General features: G+C 39.8%; 2 pseudogenes; both read left to right on the top strand.

Annotated features, from left to right (window-relative positions):
* The first annotated feature begins 2,395 nt into the window (after positions 1-2,395).
* On the top strand, positions 2,396-6,306 carry LOC119486685 (annotated as a pseudogene).
* Positions 6,307-6,759: 453 nt separating this feature from the next.
* Positions 6,760-15,323, top strand: LOC119486538 (annotated as a pseudogene).
* Positions 15,324-16,767: the final 1,444 nt, after the last annotated feature.

Below are 16,767 nucleotides of genomic sequence, written 5' to 3'. Positions count from 1 at the left end.
TTTATTAAACCAGATAATGATCTCATACTGCACTAGAGCTTTTACTCTTGTTCGTTATATTCTATTTTAGCTTCTATCCTAGCTTTTATTTTCAGCTTGTTTTTATTTTCGAATCTTTCATGTTTTTATAACTGTTTTAATTATGTCTTAAAGTTCTTTTGCACTTTGTCGCAACGTTCTTGAATGTTTATGTAAAGCACTTTAAATTGCCCTTTTGCTGAAATGTGCTATACAATAAAGCTGCCTGCCTTTGCCTATAAATGTTACTAAAAAGGTGCAAGAAATAGCCTAGCAGGCTTCATAGTCTATAGGCCCACTGTGATTTATTTTCATGAATAAAAACGTTTCAAAAACATCACCCCTTCATTAAGATACCTGCGTCACGCGAAACATGCGTTCATATGTGCATGCACAAAAATGAAGCTCGCACTGTCCAGCAGCAGCCTCTGTGGGGACCTGTCCAGACAATATATGGGTGTGATGGCACTCCACATTGTCTCACATCATTTTAAAACAAGACAATAATTATCTAGTTCACGCAGTGAAGGTTTAGTTACAACTTTGGACTAGTGCAAGATGGACAGCAATGGATTGACATTGACTATGATTAATATTGAATTTAAATGTTCGTCAGCTGGGCATGCTGGGCAATATGGATGTACATCTCTCAGTAAATAATAACCAAGTATTCAGCCAAGCCATAACCTAGTATAAATATTATTACGTATTTGAAAATGTATAAATGGAAATCTAGATGAGCCACACAGCTGTAGATCTATAGGTTTTATTTTACTATTTGAAACACAAAGCTGCAGCTGTAGCCTAAAGGCTTATGTTCCAATTGTATAGCCAAAGTTAATTGTATAATATTTGAGGACTGGACTAATTACCAGGCAACAGAGCGAAAGCTCAGTGTTATATTTTATTATTTATTCATTTTATATTTATTGTTAATATTCACTCTGGATGAAATTACAAAATGTATCCATCATTTTTTTCATGCTAGTATAGCATAAAAGGATAAAAGCAGCAAACCACCTGTTAAAAGGCACCAGAATACAAGAAATGACATCTACTCTGTAAAAGTTTTCAGGGGGTCGACCCCCAGACCCCGGTAGATTGTCTAGCCCACATTTTCAATGCAACGCCCATGCCAAAAATATATACTTGATGTAACCATCTATAACATTTGAGGTCTGTGGTATGGAAAGCTAGTAAGCGTGCCAACAATGTGCAAATATAAATAGGTCCCGAGCACAGGCAATCGAGAGGAGAGCAAAGACATTCCAGAGGCTTTGATTTGGTATCAAAACCTTTTGACATTTGGAGATTTAGAAAACTACATTTTTAGGCAATTGTATGGTGAGCACTTCTGTTCTGGAAACTGCTCTAACTTACTTCTGACCCCTTTATTATCAATATATCTAGGCAAGCCATACAGTGCATGCCTAGATAGACTGCCCTAGGTCTTTAGTTTGTGGTTGCAAAGTGTCATGAGGCTGTGATTGTCCTAAGGGTCATAAAGGTAATTTAATACAGTGATGTCAAGTTTCCAAAAATGGTCTCACTATATGAAATGGCTACTATGGGGACTAATATTATCACACATGAATACAATTGGGCTCATTGGACCCACAAGAGCTTTCCAGTCAAACCCAATTTATGCAATTCCAATGTTAAGGACCCCCAGTATGCAGATATATTCAAATATACCATTTTAGAATAGGCGGAAATAACACATTTGTACTACATGCAAAAAATTTCATGTTTTTTGCCAAGGGGAAAGTAAAGGGGAGATTTGTGGGTACCCATAGAACCCATTTTCATTCACATATCTTGAGGTGAAAGGTCAAGGGTCCCCTTTGAAAATGGCCATGCCAGTGTTTCCTCGCCAAACTTTAGTGTAACTTTGGAGCGGTATTTAGCCTAGTCTGGATGCCTGAGTTGTCTAGTTTCATATGATACCAGTATCTCTACTCTAGCTTTAGAACTGAGCCTGCTACATGTTCTGAAAGACACATAGCGTGTATGTATTTATGTATTATGATTTGTATAATATAATGTATTTATTATGATTTAATAAATTAAATTAAACAAAGTTAAAGAAATTAGAACACTGATGTATTTTTAAATCAGTATAGAGACAGAGGGTGCCAGAGGGTGTTCAAGGGCCTAAAATAACATTTAATTGAAGTAATGATTAAGCAAAACTCCTGACCTGACCATAAAAACTGAAACCTGAAACATCAGATGATACAAATACATACTTTTTATGCCTGCTTGGCAGCCTTACCAACATTTGGTATGTAGACCATATTTAACTTTTAGCATGTCATAAAAACAGTTCAATATAAAGGGCCACTTGAAAACACAACCATGTGTGACACGGAAGATCTGTGAGTTTCTGCTTGTGGTAAGACTATGTTCTCTTAAGCTTCAGGACCATTTGAAAGCGTTCTTCATTTAAGTAAAAAGGTTATGTTAATAGAATCATTTGTTGAATGAATCTTGTTTTTTAAACTTACTCTAACAACAAAACCTTGTTTTGAACAGAATCAGTGAATACAGTTGACAGAGAGGTGGTCAGGTAAGGACCAATGATTAAATGTTTAACTTATCTTTACAAGTGTTTAATGCATATGCAAAATATTCTCATTTTCTCTCATGAATTGAATGTCTGCAGTTACTCATCGAAACATTTAAACAAAACTAAATATATTATTATTATTATTATTATTTTAAATAATAATAATAATAATACAAATATATTAGCATTTATTCTCAGTAACAACTAAGACTGAAAAGGACTTTGAGTAAAGTCGAAGCCCACCTGTAACGATGCACAGACATGGGTTACAGTGTGAATGTTTACTATACAGCAGAATATCAAAGTTCAAGTGCTTTTTGAATACATCGCCTTGAAGCATTTGTCCAAGATAGCAGTTCCACTGTAATTATCTAACAGACATCAGCCGGCACCATGAGTACGGACGCGGAGATGGCCCAATATGGCAAGGCTGCCATTTACCTTCGTAAACCAGAGAGGGAGAGGATTGAGGCTCAAACTGCACCATTTGATGCCAAGAGTGCCTGCTACGTGGCCGATGTCAAGGAGCTGTACTTGAAGGGAACGATCATCAAGAAAGATGGTGACAAAGTCACCGTCAAAGTCCATGACACTCAGGAGGTTGGTATCATAAAGTCAGAGTCAACTGGGTTTTCAATATGATCAGTTCTCATTGTGACAAATGTTGTGTTACAGGAAAAGGTAGTTAAAGAAGCTGACGTCTCTCCAATGAACCCTCCAAAGTATGACAAGATCGAGGACATGGCCATGATGACCCATCTCAATGAAGCCTCTGTGCTGTATAACCTCAAAGAGCGTTATGCAGCATGGATGATCTACGTAAGACAATCTGCTTTATGAGAAAAGACAACTATTGAAAATGGTTATACTGGTAGGAAAACATAGAAGTAACTATTGAATATCTATGATCACTTTCAGACCTACTCTGGGTTGTTCTGTGCCACTGTGAACCCCTACAAGTGGCTCCCAGTGTACGATGCTGAATGTGTAGCTGCCTATAGAGGCAAGAAGCGTATGGAGGCTCCACCCCCACATCTTCTCTGTCTCTGACAACGCTTATCAGTTCATGGCGACTGGTAAGTCATGACTATAACAATGTAGAATTTGTCACTATGAGGTTTCTGTTGCAGTAAAACATAGTTAATTCCTTTGTTTTGGATTCAACAGATAGGGAGAACCAGTCTGTCTTGATCACGTAAGTTGTTACATTTACATTTGTTGACTGTGTTTAACATAGTCAAATATCTTGATCAAATACTTATATATCTGTGTCCATACCTAGTGGAGAGTCTGGTGCTGGAAAGACTGTGAACACCAAGCGTGTCATCCAGTACTTTGCAACAATCTCAGTTGAGGGGGCCAAGAAGAGGGACACTTCAAAGGTATGTTACTGATGATTACAATTCAAGGATCTTTACCTAAGGAATATTTTTTCCAGAGAAAATAAAGTCATTAACCAAAAATAAATTCTAAACCTGGATTATAGGGGTCACTGGAGGATCAGATTATTGCAGCCAATCCCCTGCTGGAGGCCTATGGTAACGCCAAAACTGTGAGGAATGACAACTCTTCTCGTTTTGTAAGTATGAAATGATTTTCTACAAATGAGAGGTCTTGTTAAAGATTGCCCATGTGGAGGGACATTAAACATCCCTTTGTTCCAAACAGGGTAAATTCATCAGAATCCATTTCGGCGCAACTGGCCAAACTGGCTAGTGCTGATATTGAGACATGTAAGTAACAATCCTCAAAGTACATACAAATGACTGGAATTGACAATTGACCCAGGCTGTAACTTACGAATAATATTTTTAGATCTGCTGGAGAAGTCTTAGAGTGACATTCCAGCTTCCTGATGAGAGGGGCTACCACATCTTCTATCAGATGATGACCGCCCACAAACCAGAGTGATTGGTAAACAGATTGAGAATTTGCACGTTTAACATACTTATAGTTATCATATGAAAAAAATGTTATGAACATTTTCACCCTTTTTTGATTTCCAGATCTTGGCGCTCATCACAACCAAACCCCCTACGACTTCCCAATGTGCAGCATGGGTCAGATCACTGTGGCCAGCATTGATGACAAAGTTGAGCTGGAAGCCACTGATGTGAGTGATCTTCACTTCAAAATATTTAAATATATTCTGCATTAAATGCAACATTAAAAGTGCATTTTTACAATGATATGTTTTTGTGTGGACACATCTTTTGTATTCAGAATGCTATTGATATCCTGGGCTTCACTAATGAAGAGAAGCTGAGCATCTACAAGAATACTGGTGCTTGTCCTCCACCATGGTAACATGAAGTTCAAGCAGAAGCAGCGTGAGGAGCAGGCTGAGCAGACGGCACAGAGGGTGAGTATTTAATGTCAGCTCAAAGTCAATAGCTTGGGAACAACAGTAAAAAAAGTTTAATCATACTCGTTTCTGTTCTACTATTCATGATGGAAATCACTGAACTATTTTCAGAGGGTGACAAGGTTGCTTACTTGCTGGGGTCTGAACTCCGCTGACATGCTGAAGGCTCTGTGCTATCCCAGAGTGAAAGTCGGAAATGAGTATGTCACCAAGGGACAGACTGTACCTCAGGTAAACATTAAATTATCAATATCCAATATCCTACTATTTAGTTAGTTATACTAAAATAATGTAGGGCAGGATTTATTAGAAACAAAGAAATGCAATGTCAGTGTTCAATTTATTACTATTTTCAATGAGTTTTACACATTGAACGCTAAATGCATAATGCAGAATAAGTCAAGGACCATCTTAGATGGATTTTTTGTTTCATTTATCTCACAAATTAAAATACTAGTAATCCATTATTTTACAAAATGATTGACTGACAATCAAATAACATCCTTGTTTTTATTTAGGTGAATAACTCAGTGACTGCCCTCGCCAAGTCTATCTATGAGAAGATGTTCTTGTGGATGGTCATTCCGTATCAACCAGATGTTGGACACTAAACAGGCGAGGCAGTTCTACATCGGTGTCCTGGATATCGCTGGCTTTGAATCTTTGATGTAAGCTTCATTTCCAACAATTGACCAGCCAATACTTTTCATGGCAGAATCATTCATATTGCCTACAAGAGATTATACTGAGTATTTGTCTCCTTGCAGTTCAACACACTGGAGCAGCTGTGCATCAACTTCACCAATGAGAAACTGCAACAGTTTTTTCAACCACACCATGTTTGTCCTGGAGCAAGAGGAGTACAAGAAGGAGGGTATTATCTGGGAGTTCATTGACTTTGGCATGGACTTGGCTGCCTGCATCGAGCTGATTGAAAAGGTAATCACTTCATTTTGTGATTATATGTAATTGTTCTTAATTTGACGTAATGTATCACTCAATGACACTTGTTCCCACTTTTTTCAAGCCCATGGGTATCTTCTCCATCCTTGAAGAGGAGTGCATGTTCCCCAAGGCCACAGACACATCCTTCAAGAACAAGCTGTATGACCAGCATCTTGGCAAAACCAAAGCATTTGAGAAGCCAAAGCCCGCCAAAGGCAAGGTTGAGGCCCACTTCTCCCTGGTGCACTATGCTGGTACCGTGGACTACAATATCACTGGCTGGCTGGACAAGAACAAGGATCCACTGAATGAGTCTGTCGTGCAGCTGTACCAGAAGTCCTCAGTGAAACTGCTGCCTGTTCTGTATCCTCCTGTCGTTGAGGGTATGATAGTTTCCACAGTAAACTAAAACACATTTTAAGGTTATAGATACTGAATGTTTTTCAACAGTAGCATGTGTTCATATAAATTTGATGTGTTGTTCTAAAAAACCATGTCTACTTAAAATTATCAACAGAGGTTGGCAAGAAGGGAGGCAAGAAGAAGGGTGGTTCTATGCAGACTGTGTCTTCACAGTTTAGGGTAAGCTTCAACATGGGCAAACAAGTTTATACACAAACTCAAAATTGTTACATGTCATGATAAGACTTTTTACATCTACAGGAGAACTTGGGCAAGCTGATGACTAACTTGAGGGCCACCCATCCTCACTTTGTGCGCTGCCTGATTCCCAATGAGTCAAGACTCCAGGTACATAGAGATCATAATCTCGACACTTTGTTGGTATGGTTTACTTAAAATGGGGCCGCTTCAACTGAGACTATTTATCCAAAGAAGTTGTTATGAAATGTCTTTTTTACAGGTCTCATGGAGAACTTCCTGGTTATCCACCAGCTCAGGTGTAACGGTGTGCTGGAGGGTATTAGAATCTGCAGAAAAGGTTTCCCCAGCAGAATCCTCTATGCTGACTTCAAACAGAGGTATCAATGAACATTTTAATAACATTTTGATGCAGATTATTGAAATAAAATGCTCACACTGACCATTAATTATCTCATAAAAGGTACAAGGTACTGAATGCCAGTGTCATCCCTGAGGGACAGTTCATTGACAACAAGAAGGCTTCAGAGAAGCTGCTTGGGTCAATTGATGTTCCTCATGATGAGTACAAATTCGGACACACCAAGGTAAGCACTTGATTTCCTTATTTTACTGAAGAATAATTACCAAGGAGGTTAAGTTGTTCAGTCCAGTGTGTTTGATTGTTTTTCGGTTAACCCTTTGAGACCCACAATAGACCATTTTTTGTCTTTTTTTGGGGGGGTGCGGGGGACAGTGGGTCTTTAGGGGAAGATAGCAGGTCAGCAGTATATGTCACATAGTGGTAAATCATCTGAAAGCTGGGAACCTGAATATAAATTGCAGATGCAGCTCAGCACTGTGTGTCTAGTTGTTCTAGTCATGAATCAGAAATAAACATGAAAATAAATTGTGAAATTTTATCTTAGAAATCTTAGAACTTTGGCGTTAGGTGATGACTGCAAGAATTGCATTTTTTTGGCGATTTGATGGCGAGCACTTCTGTTCTGGAAACTGCTCAGAAACCCCCTTATTGTCAATATACCTAGGAAAACCATTAAGACACTGACTGCCCTATGGTCTCTAGTGTCTGGTTTTAAAGTTTCATGAGGCTGTGATTATCCTAGAGGTCACCACAAGTCATTTTAAACAGTAAGGTCAAATTACTAAAAAAAAATGGTCTCACTGTATGAAATGGCTACTATGGGGACCTACATCATCAAACATGAATACAATTGGCTCATTGGATCCACAAGAGTCTCAGCTTTACATTGATACCCAACTTTATGCAATTCCAAGACTGTTTAGGGACCCCAGTATGCAAAAATATTCAAACACATCATTTTTAGAATAACCGAAAATAACAGATTTATACTGCATTCAACAAACTCCATGGTTTTTGCCCAAAATTGCATAGGATTGTCATAAAGTTAGCATGTCTATAAAGCTGGTGGGCAGCAGAGTCCTGCCGTGTGTGTTGGCAGAGCTAACAGCTCACAGGGCTAATAGAGCTAACAGAGCTTACGGAACTAAACACACAGCAGGACTGAATTTTCTGTTCAGAGGAAGCATTACACAGTGAACTGCAGTTTAGCTGCAGACAGCCGGTGCAGACAGCTGCAAAATGATAGTGTATCTACATATGAGTGAAAAAAGGCTTCCGATATGCTTTGCGTACTAAACGAAAAATGATCACTTGTTTGTTTGTTTGTTTGTTTGTTTTTACAGGGTGTGAAGTATTCGCTATCAGAGTTCATCCTACATTCATTTTTTTAATTTTTGTTTGTTCAGGTGTTCTTCAAGGCCGGTCTGCTGGGTACCCTTGAAGAAATGAGGGATGAAAAACTGTCATCTCTGGTCACCATGACTCAGGCTTTGTGTCGTGGTTACGTCATGAGAAAGGAATATGTGAAGATGACAGAGAGGAGGCATGTTGAAAACAGCTCATTCTGAATGATGATATGAAAGATGACAAGCAACATTGTCCATAACAGCTACTTCTTCTCTGCAGGGAAGCCATATATACCATCCAGTACAATGTCCGCTCATTCATGAATGTGAAACACTGGCCATGGATGAAGGTGTACTACAAGATCAAGCCTCTGCTGAAGACTGCTGAAACTGAGAAGGAGCTGGCAAATATGAAGGAGAACTATGATAAGATGAAAGTTGACTTGGCTGCTGCCCTGGCAAAGAAGAAGGAGCTGGAGGAGAAGATGGTGTCCCTTCTGCAGGAGAAGAATGACCTGCAGCTGCAAGTCGCATCTGTAAGTTCACATCAACAGGCAGTTATGCTTTTTCACGTTTTTCAATGTTAATGTGCTAACATCTATTTTCATAAAATGGACTAGGAAGGAGAGAATCTGTCAGACGCTGAGGAGAGATGTGAGGGACTTATCAAGAGTAAGATCCAGATGGAGGCCAAACTCAAAGAGACAACTGAGAGACTGGAGGATGAAGAGGAAATCAATGCTGAGCTCACTGCCAAGAAGAGAAAGCTGGAGGATGAATGCTCTGAGCTCAAGAAGGATATTGATGACCTGGAGCTTACCTTGGCCAAAGTGGAGAAGGAGAAACATGCCACTGAGAACAAGGTTCGCAATTAATAATCAGTCCATCAGATCAAGTACAATTATAGTGATTACCATTTATTGACAAGTACTTTCTTGGTACAATTAGGTGAAGAACCTGACCGAGGAGATGGCCTCTCAGGATGAGAGCATTGCTAAGCTGACAAAGGAAAAGAAAGCCCTTCAGGAGGCTCATCAGCAGACTCTTGATGACCTGCAGGCTGAGGAAGACAAAGTCAATACTCTGACCAAGGCCAAGACCAAGCTTGAGCAGCAAGTGGATGATGTAAGTTTACAAAGACACTTGAATTGGAAAAGCAAGTTTCTTCTTGAATGTGATAATTAAAAACTCATATTATTTGTACAGCTTGAAGGTTCTCTGGAGCAAGAAAAGAAGCTGCGTATGGACCTTGAGAGAGCCAAGAGGAAGCTTGAGGGTGATCTGAAACTGGCCCAGGAATCCGTCATGGATCTTGAAATGAAAAGCAGCAGTCTGATGAGAAACTTAAAAGTAATATAGTTTTTTAATTTGTACAACAATCATTCTTTTAAAATTGTGGTCAACTGCATGAACTCTATACTTTAACTATCACTCTCACAGGAAGGACTTTGAAATAAGTCAGCTCCTTAGCAAGATTGAAGATGAGCAGTCAATGGGTGCTCAGCTTCAGAAGAAGATCAAGGAGCTTCAGGTGACATAGTGTTACAAAAAACATTACTGTATACATTTCCTATTTTGTGTATTAAAAGTGAAAGTTACTGAAACACATTACATCTACATTCAACAGGCCCGTATTGAGGAACTGGAGGAGGAGATTGAGGCTGAGCGCGCTGCTCGTGCCAAGGTTGAGAAGCAGAGAGCTGACCTCTCCAGGGAACTTGAGGAGATCAGTGAGAGGCTGGAGGAGGCCGGTGGTGCCACTGCTGCTCAGATTGAGATGAACAAGAAGCGTGAGGCTGAGTTCCAGAAGCTCCGTCGTGACCTTGAGGAATCCACTCTGCAGCATGAAGCCACTGCTGCTGCTCTTCGCAAGAAGCAGGCTGACAGCGTTGCTGAGCTGGGAGAGCAGATTGACAACCTCCAGCGTGTTAAGCAGAAGCTTGAGAAGGAAAAGAGTGAATACAAGATGGAGATTGATGACCTCTCCAGCAACATGGAGAACGTTGCTAAAGCAAAGGTACACAATGCATTACATGCTATTTTAATACACAAATTAGAATTGTAAATAAGGTAATTAACATTATAAATAAAATCTGATCACGGTTCTCATCTGTCTTTTCCTCATTAGGGAAATCTTGAAAAGATGTGCCGTACTCTTGAGGACCAATTTAGCGAACTGAAGACCAAGAATGATGAAAATGTCCGTCAAATCAATGACGCAAATGCACAGAAAGCACGTCTCCTGACAGAAAATGGTCTCTACAAGTTATCCTTGAATGAAATGTTTTGTAGGTTATTGAGAGACAAAACATAAACTAATGTATTGAGACATCTTCCACACTAGGTGAGTTCGGCCGTCAAATTGAAGAGAAAGAAGCTCTCGTCTCCCAGCTGACCAGAGGCAAACAGGCCTTCACACAGCAGATTGAGGAGCTGAAGAGAACGACTGAAGAGGAGGTTAAGGTAAGAAACCACAAACTAAGTGTGTATTTGTATTATTTGTTTGGGATGAGGACATTTTGTGAATTCAATAATATTTCTTACACCAGGCCAAGAATGCTCTTGCCCATGGACTGCAATCAGCTCGCCATGACTGTGATCTGCTGAGGGAGCAGTTTGAGGAAGAGCAGGAGGCCAAAGCTGAACTGCAGCGTGGAATGTCTAAGGCCAACAGCGAGGGTGGCTCAGTGGAGATCTAAGTATGAAACTGATGCTATCCAGCGCACTGAGGAGCTTGAGGAATCCAAGTGAGTAACATTCAAACAATTAAATGGCCAGTTCAGAAGTAAAGTTTTTTAGCATAACTCAACTGACAACTGCATTGTTTTTATCAATACTTGCAAATTTAATATCTGCTATTGTGAAGACATAAACATCAACAGTGCTCAAATATACAAGCTCCACCTTTTGTAATATAATTTCCAAAAAAAAAATCTCCTATGATCGGGGCGATTCGGTATTGGTATGTTATATTCGGATTCAGCTGTAACATAATATGATAAGAACTCACCTTGTAAATTCTTGTTACTAAGATTCGGGTAACTTCCTAGTTTTCATTGAGAGACAAATCTTACCTTTTCCAACAGGAAAAAGCTGGCCCAGCGCCTTCAGGAGGCTGAGGAACAGATTGAGGCAGTGAATTCCAAGTGTGCTTCTCTTGAGAAAACCAAACAGAGGCTCCAGAGTGAGGTGGAGGACCTCATGATTGATGTGGAGAGGGCCAATGGTCTGGCTGCCAACTTGGACAAGAAGCAGAGGAACTTTGACAAGGTAGCATTGTTTTACTTTGTGTGGCCAGGCCATATAAAACACTGACAGATATATTTATTTGTCTTGATGTTGTTAACCAACTGAACTCTATTAATTGTGACATTAAGGTGTTGGCAGAGTGGAAACAGAAGTACGAGGAGGGTCAGGCGGAGCTTGAGGGAGCACAGAAGGAGGCTCGTTCTCTCAGCACTGAGCTGTTCAAGATGAAGAACTCTTATGAGGAAACTCTGGATCACCTGGAGACCATGAAGCGTGAAAAACAAGAACCTGCAACGTGAGTTTTACATTATGTAACAGTTACATTGTATTCAACACGTGTGGATATATTAGAATTAAGTACTTCTATTTTACATTTTAAGGCTTAACAATATCAAACACATGTATCTCTCTGCAGAGGAGATCTCAGATCTGACTGAACAGATTGGCGAGACTGGCAAGAGCATCCATGAGCTGGAGAAGTCCAAGAAGCAGGTGGAGACGGAGAAGTCTGAGATCCAGACAGCTCTTGAAGAGGCTGAGGTAAATTTTTTTCTTGGGAGATCTTGTGAAAAAAATAAATAAATCATGGACAAATGTACAATAAAAGGTTTGAAGGCAGATATGAATATTGCATTCTTTGATATCATCAGGGAACTCTGGAACACGAAGAGTCTAAGATCCTGCGTGTCCAACTGGAGCTCAACCAGATTAAGGGTGAGGTGGACAGAAAGCTGGCAGAGAAAGATGAGGAGATGGAGCAGATCAAGAGGAACAGCCAGAGGGTGATTGACTCCATGCAGGGCAATCTGGATTCTGAGGTCAGGAGCAGGAACGATGCCCTGAGAATCAAGAAGAAGATGGAGGGAGACCTGAATGAGATGGAGATTCAGCTGAGCCATGCCAATCGCCAGGCAGCTGAGTCCCAGAAGCAGCTGAGGAATGTGCAAGCACAGCTGAAGGTATTGTAAAACAAACAGTTGTTGCACAGACTATGGTCAGTGCAGGTACATTTTGGCATTCATGTGAATATTTTCCTGGAATGTTTTCACTAGGATGCACAACTGCATCTTGATGATGCTGTCAGAGCCCAGGAAGACTTCAAGGAACAAGCTGCTATGGTGGATCGCAGGAACGGTCTCATGTTGGCTGAAATTGAGGAACTTAGAGCTGCTCTGGAACAGACAGAGAGAAGCCGCAAGATCGCTGAGCAGGAGCTTGTGGACGCCAGTGAGCGTGTTGGACTTCTGCACTCTCAGGTGAACAAACCCAATCATTTTTTTCTCTCAATAATTAAAAAATGTGAATCTGAATTTTAAACAACATGTGAAAATTAGGAATGTAATGACTCAAGTGACAAAATCTTTTTTAACTTTTAGAACACAAGCCTTCTGAACACCAAGAAGAAGCTTGAGTCTGACCTGGTCCAGGTCCAGGGTGAAGTGGATGACACTGTTCAGGAAGCAAGAAATGCAGAGGAGAAGGCCAAGAAGGCCATCACTGATGTGGGTTTAAATTAAATTTGGTCTTACTTTTACTCCAATGGGTTTTTTCAAGATATTTCTCATTAGTATTTTATGCTGTCTACTTTAGGCTGCTATGATGGCTGAGGAGCTGAAGAAGGAGCAGGATACTAGCGCTCACCTGGAGAGGATGAAGAAGAATCTGGAGGTCGCTGTTAAGGACCTGCAGCACCGCCTGGATGAGGCTGAGAACCTGGCCATGAAGGGTGGCAAGAAGCAGCTCCAGAAACTTGAGTCTAGGGTAAGAAAATCATGTTAATGATTTGACCTTTTTATGTGGATGTCCAGTCAGTGCTGATGGTGAATGTAGTCCATTAAAGCAATAAATACCTCAGTGTATGCTATATTGACTAAGAGGCAACTCAACAAAACAGCTAGGTGACAATAATACTCAATGGTCATCTGCCCTCTCGGCCTTGCTGGTCTTGGTTGTTTTTTGTAGTTTATCTCTGGGATCCTGAAGGTGTTCAGCACCTCTGTCCAAGTGAGGAGTAAAGCTTCCATGTACTAGTAATGCACACACGAGCTCTCTGTCAGCGACAGCATCCAACAGAAACAGCCCACGCTGACAATTATCGCAGCAGAATGATTCCGTTTCTGTTGGCATCGGAGGGCAGTTTGAGCAAATAAGGCACCACTATCTGCGTTTGCTCTCGGCAGCTCAGGTTCTGGAGGGTCCCCGCCAGTCATTTCCTCCCCACTGCAGCTGCAGCTTTGGCCTCTCTCCACTGCATTTCTTCGGTCATAATCTCTGGCTTGAATAAATACGACTGAATATCTAAGTCAGCCAAAACACTGCCTGGCTACCCAGAGAAATACAAGCTGTATAAGTAGTTTGTAGTTCTTTCTTGCTACCAACAACGTCACTGTCACATCAAATGAAGCTGCTGGATGCAGAAAGTACATATTTAGCAGCAGGAGAACTCAGCTTTCTTGGTCAATATAGCATGCACTGAGAAATGTATTGCTTCAATCGACCATATTTACCATGAACACTGATTTGACATCCACATAAAAAGTGGCAAATTTCTCTTTTAAGAATTTATAGAGCTGAAGTAAGAATTGTGGGAAAAAAAGATAGATTCTTACCATCTTATTGTTTTTCGAAGGTGCGTGAGCTGGAGGCAGAGGTTGAGGCTGAGCAGAGACGTGGAGCTGATGCTGTCAAGGGTGTCCGCAAATATGAGAGGAGGGTGAAGGAGCTCACCTATCAGGTACAGTCACTTTGATAGTTAACATGTACAAATAAACTAACATATATATTAGTGAAAACATTTCAAGATGCAAATTTACGTTTTATCACAGACTGAAGAGGACAAGAAAAACGTTACCAGGCTGCAGGATCTGGTTGACAAGTTGCAGCTCAAAGTGAAGGCCTACAAGAGGCAGGCTGAGGAGTCGGTAAGGAAAACATATTCATTTTCAACACTGATAGGTAGATAATATGTTAGAATGATTTTATACAAACAAACGGTACTCTACATAGATTGATTTGTTCAGTAAAAATAAAGTACACAAAAGTAAAAGTACAGGTGAAACATTAATTTTCTGATTCACCTTCATTTTTGAGCATTATCATCTACCAAATCTGAGCCATCTGAAACTAAAATAAGTGTCGAGGCATGGAGAGGTTTGAGATTCAATTTTGATTTGTCGCTTGTATTCGTTGTCATAATTACATATAATTTAAAATAACTAAAACTGTTACTCAAAAGTAAGAATATTTAGCAAAACTGACATTGTGATAAGCAAATACTATATACTGTAACATAGTATTAAATTATGTTGACAAGAATGATCGGAACAAAAGACAATCAGTTATCAAGCACGATAGCCATATCATTATAAAGGAAGTCACACTTCATTCAAAATTAATCATATTCATGTTGTATACGTAATAATGCTTTCATTCTACATTAAATTTTTTAAAGGTGTCTGTACCTTCAACTATGTATTTCGTATTCCAGGAGGAGCAGGCCAACGTTCATCTGTCCAAATGCAGGAAGGTCCAGCATGAGTTGGAGGAGGCCGAGGAGCGTGCTGACATTGCAGAGTCACAGGTCAACAAGCTGAGAGCGAAGAGCCGCGACTCTGGCAAGGTAACTATACTATTCTGTTTCATCAAATCAAATTTAAGTTTAATTTATTTTGAATTTAATCTGACAGAAAGTTACTGTCAGGTAAATTCAATTGAAATTAACCTTATCAAACCTTTTTATTATTTGTGTGTTTTTAGGGAAAAGAGGCAGCTGAGTAAAGCACACTACCTGATCAGCATCAGTTTCTAATCATATAATATGATGTTAAACATGCTATAAAAATAAAGGTTTTCCATGTTGCCCTGAAATTTGCTGTCTGCCTGTTTTTTCATCATACCGTTTCTCCCGAGAGATGAGTGTCACACTGGGAAAATCCAGGAATCACATTTGTATAAGAAGTAATACTCTAACCAGCTGACAAAGCTTTATCAACAAAATGCCACAAATTTGAATGAAATGGTTGGCTACGGCATCAAGGTTGTTAATTCCATTTCTCATTTATGTCTTAACTATCTGGTACTGTAACAAATGCTTAAGTCTACCTTCCAAGTGGCTTATTTGACCCTTTATATTATCAATTTCCAAGCCAAGTCAAGAAGGTGCCTCTGCATGCCCTGATGCCATTTTGACCTGAAAAACTGGAGGAAAAAACACTGGATGGATGCATGGCTTAATCTGATTTCTGGTATTTATTTCTGTGGATGCCACAGGCACAATTTGGGTGGAAATATTTGTACTTCTAGTAACCAGCTATGCTTCTGGTTTTAGAATGGTACTGATGGTTGATGTCTTGGTTTGTAGCATACCTATACCCACCATTGGCCATAATATAATTATGACATCTAGTTTAGTTGGACTCTTCACGTGTGTCTGTCTATTGCCAGCAATACTTAATCATGGCAACAAGGAGAAATAATTATCAAGTTTCACAATTTATATTGTAATATTAAGGCATAGACAGCAAGATTTACCCCACAAAATTAGCCTGAGTCTATTCTAAAATTATCCTTGTCAGTATTTGACTTTGGCTCAGTGGTGTCTCCTAAGACAATTTTACCTTGCTGATAATAAAATCGTTTGAAAAAATAAAATTCAAATACCAAGGTTACTTAATCACATGTTGTATTTCTGTTGATGTATCACCTTCACTCACTCATACCTTTATTTTCTGGATGAGGAACAATCATTCTTGCTGGCTGAGGTAAGACAGGCTTCTGATGATGATGATGATGATGATGACTGAGGCAGTGTGACATGCACTGAGTTTTAGGATTTGCATAGTTTCATTAACATGTTAAGTGCATATTTCATATTCTAACACTTTGTGTTGAAGCACACTTGAGTGCTTGTAGCTGTGCTAACAGACACGTTTTTACCCCTTTAAGCTAGCTAGCTAGCTAGCTACTTAACCCAACTTAAGCTAGCTAGATAAACAATGTAATGATACTGAATATAATTAAATAGATAAATTAGCATGTGACTGAAGTTTACAGCACTTTGTTTTTGAGTTCAACATTACCCTTACCATATCTAATGACCGTCAAAGAAAAGACTGGACATATTCTGGAGGAGTGGCGCCTATGGGTGTGATAAAAGCTCTTGACGCCTTAACTGCCTTCAAACTGCCTTCAACTGATGACGCAACACCCCCATCTGCGACAAACTCTCGCGAGACTTCACTGCCCGACCTTACCTCTCTCCTACACTGTTCAGAACTTCCCAGTAAAATAACAGTAAAGAACTGGCAGCAGG

This window comes from Sebastes umbrosus, chromosome 4 (genome assembly GCF_015220745.1).
Source record: "Sebastes umbrosus isolate fSebUmb1 chromosome 4, fSebUmb1.pri, whole genome shotgun sequence".
Taxonomy (NCBI): Eukaryota; Metazoa; Chordata; class Actinopteri; order Perciformes; family Sebastidae; genus Sebastes; species Sebastes umbrosus.
This window is presented reverse-complemented; position numbering and strand designations above follow the sequence as displayed.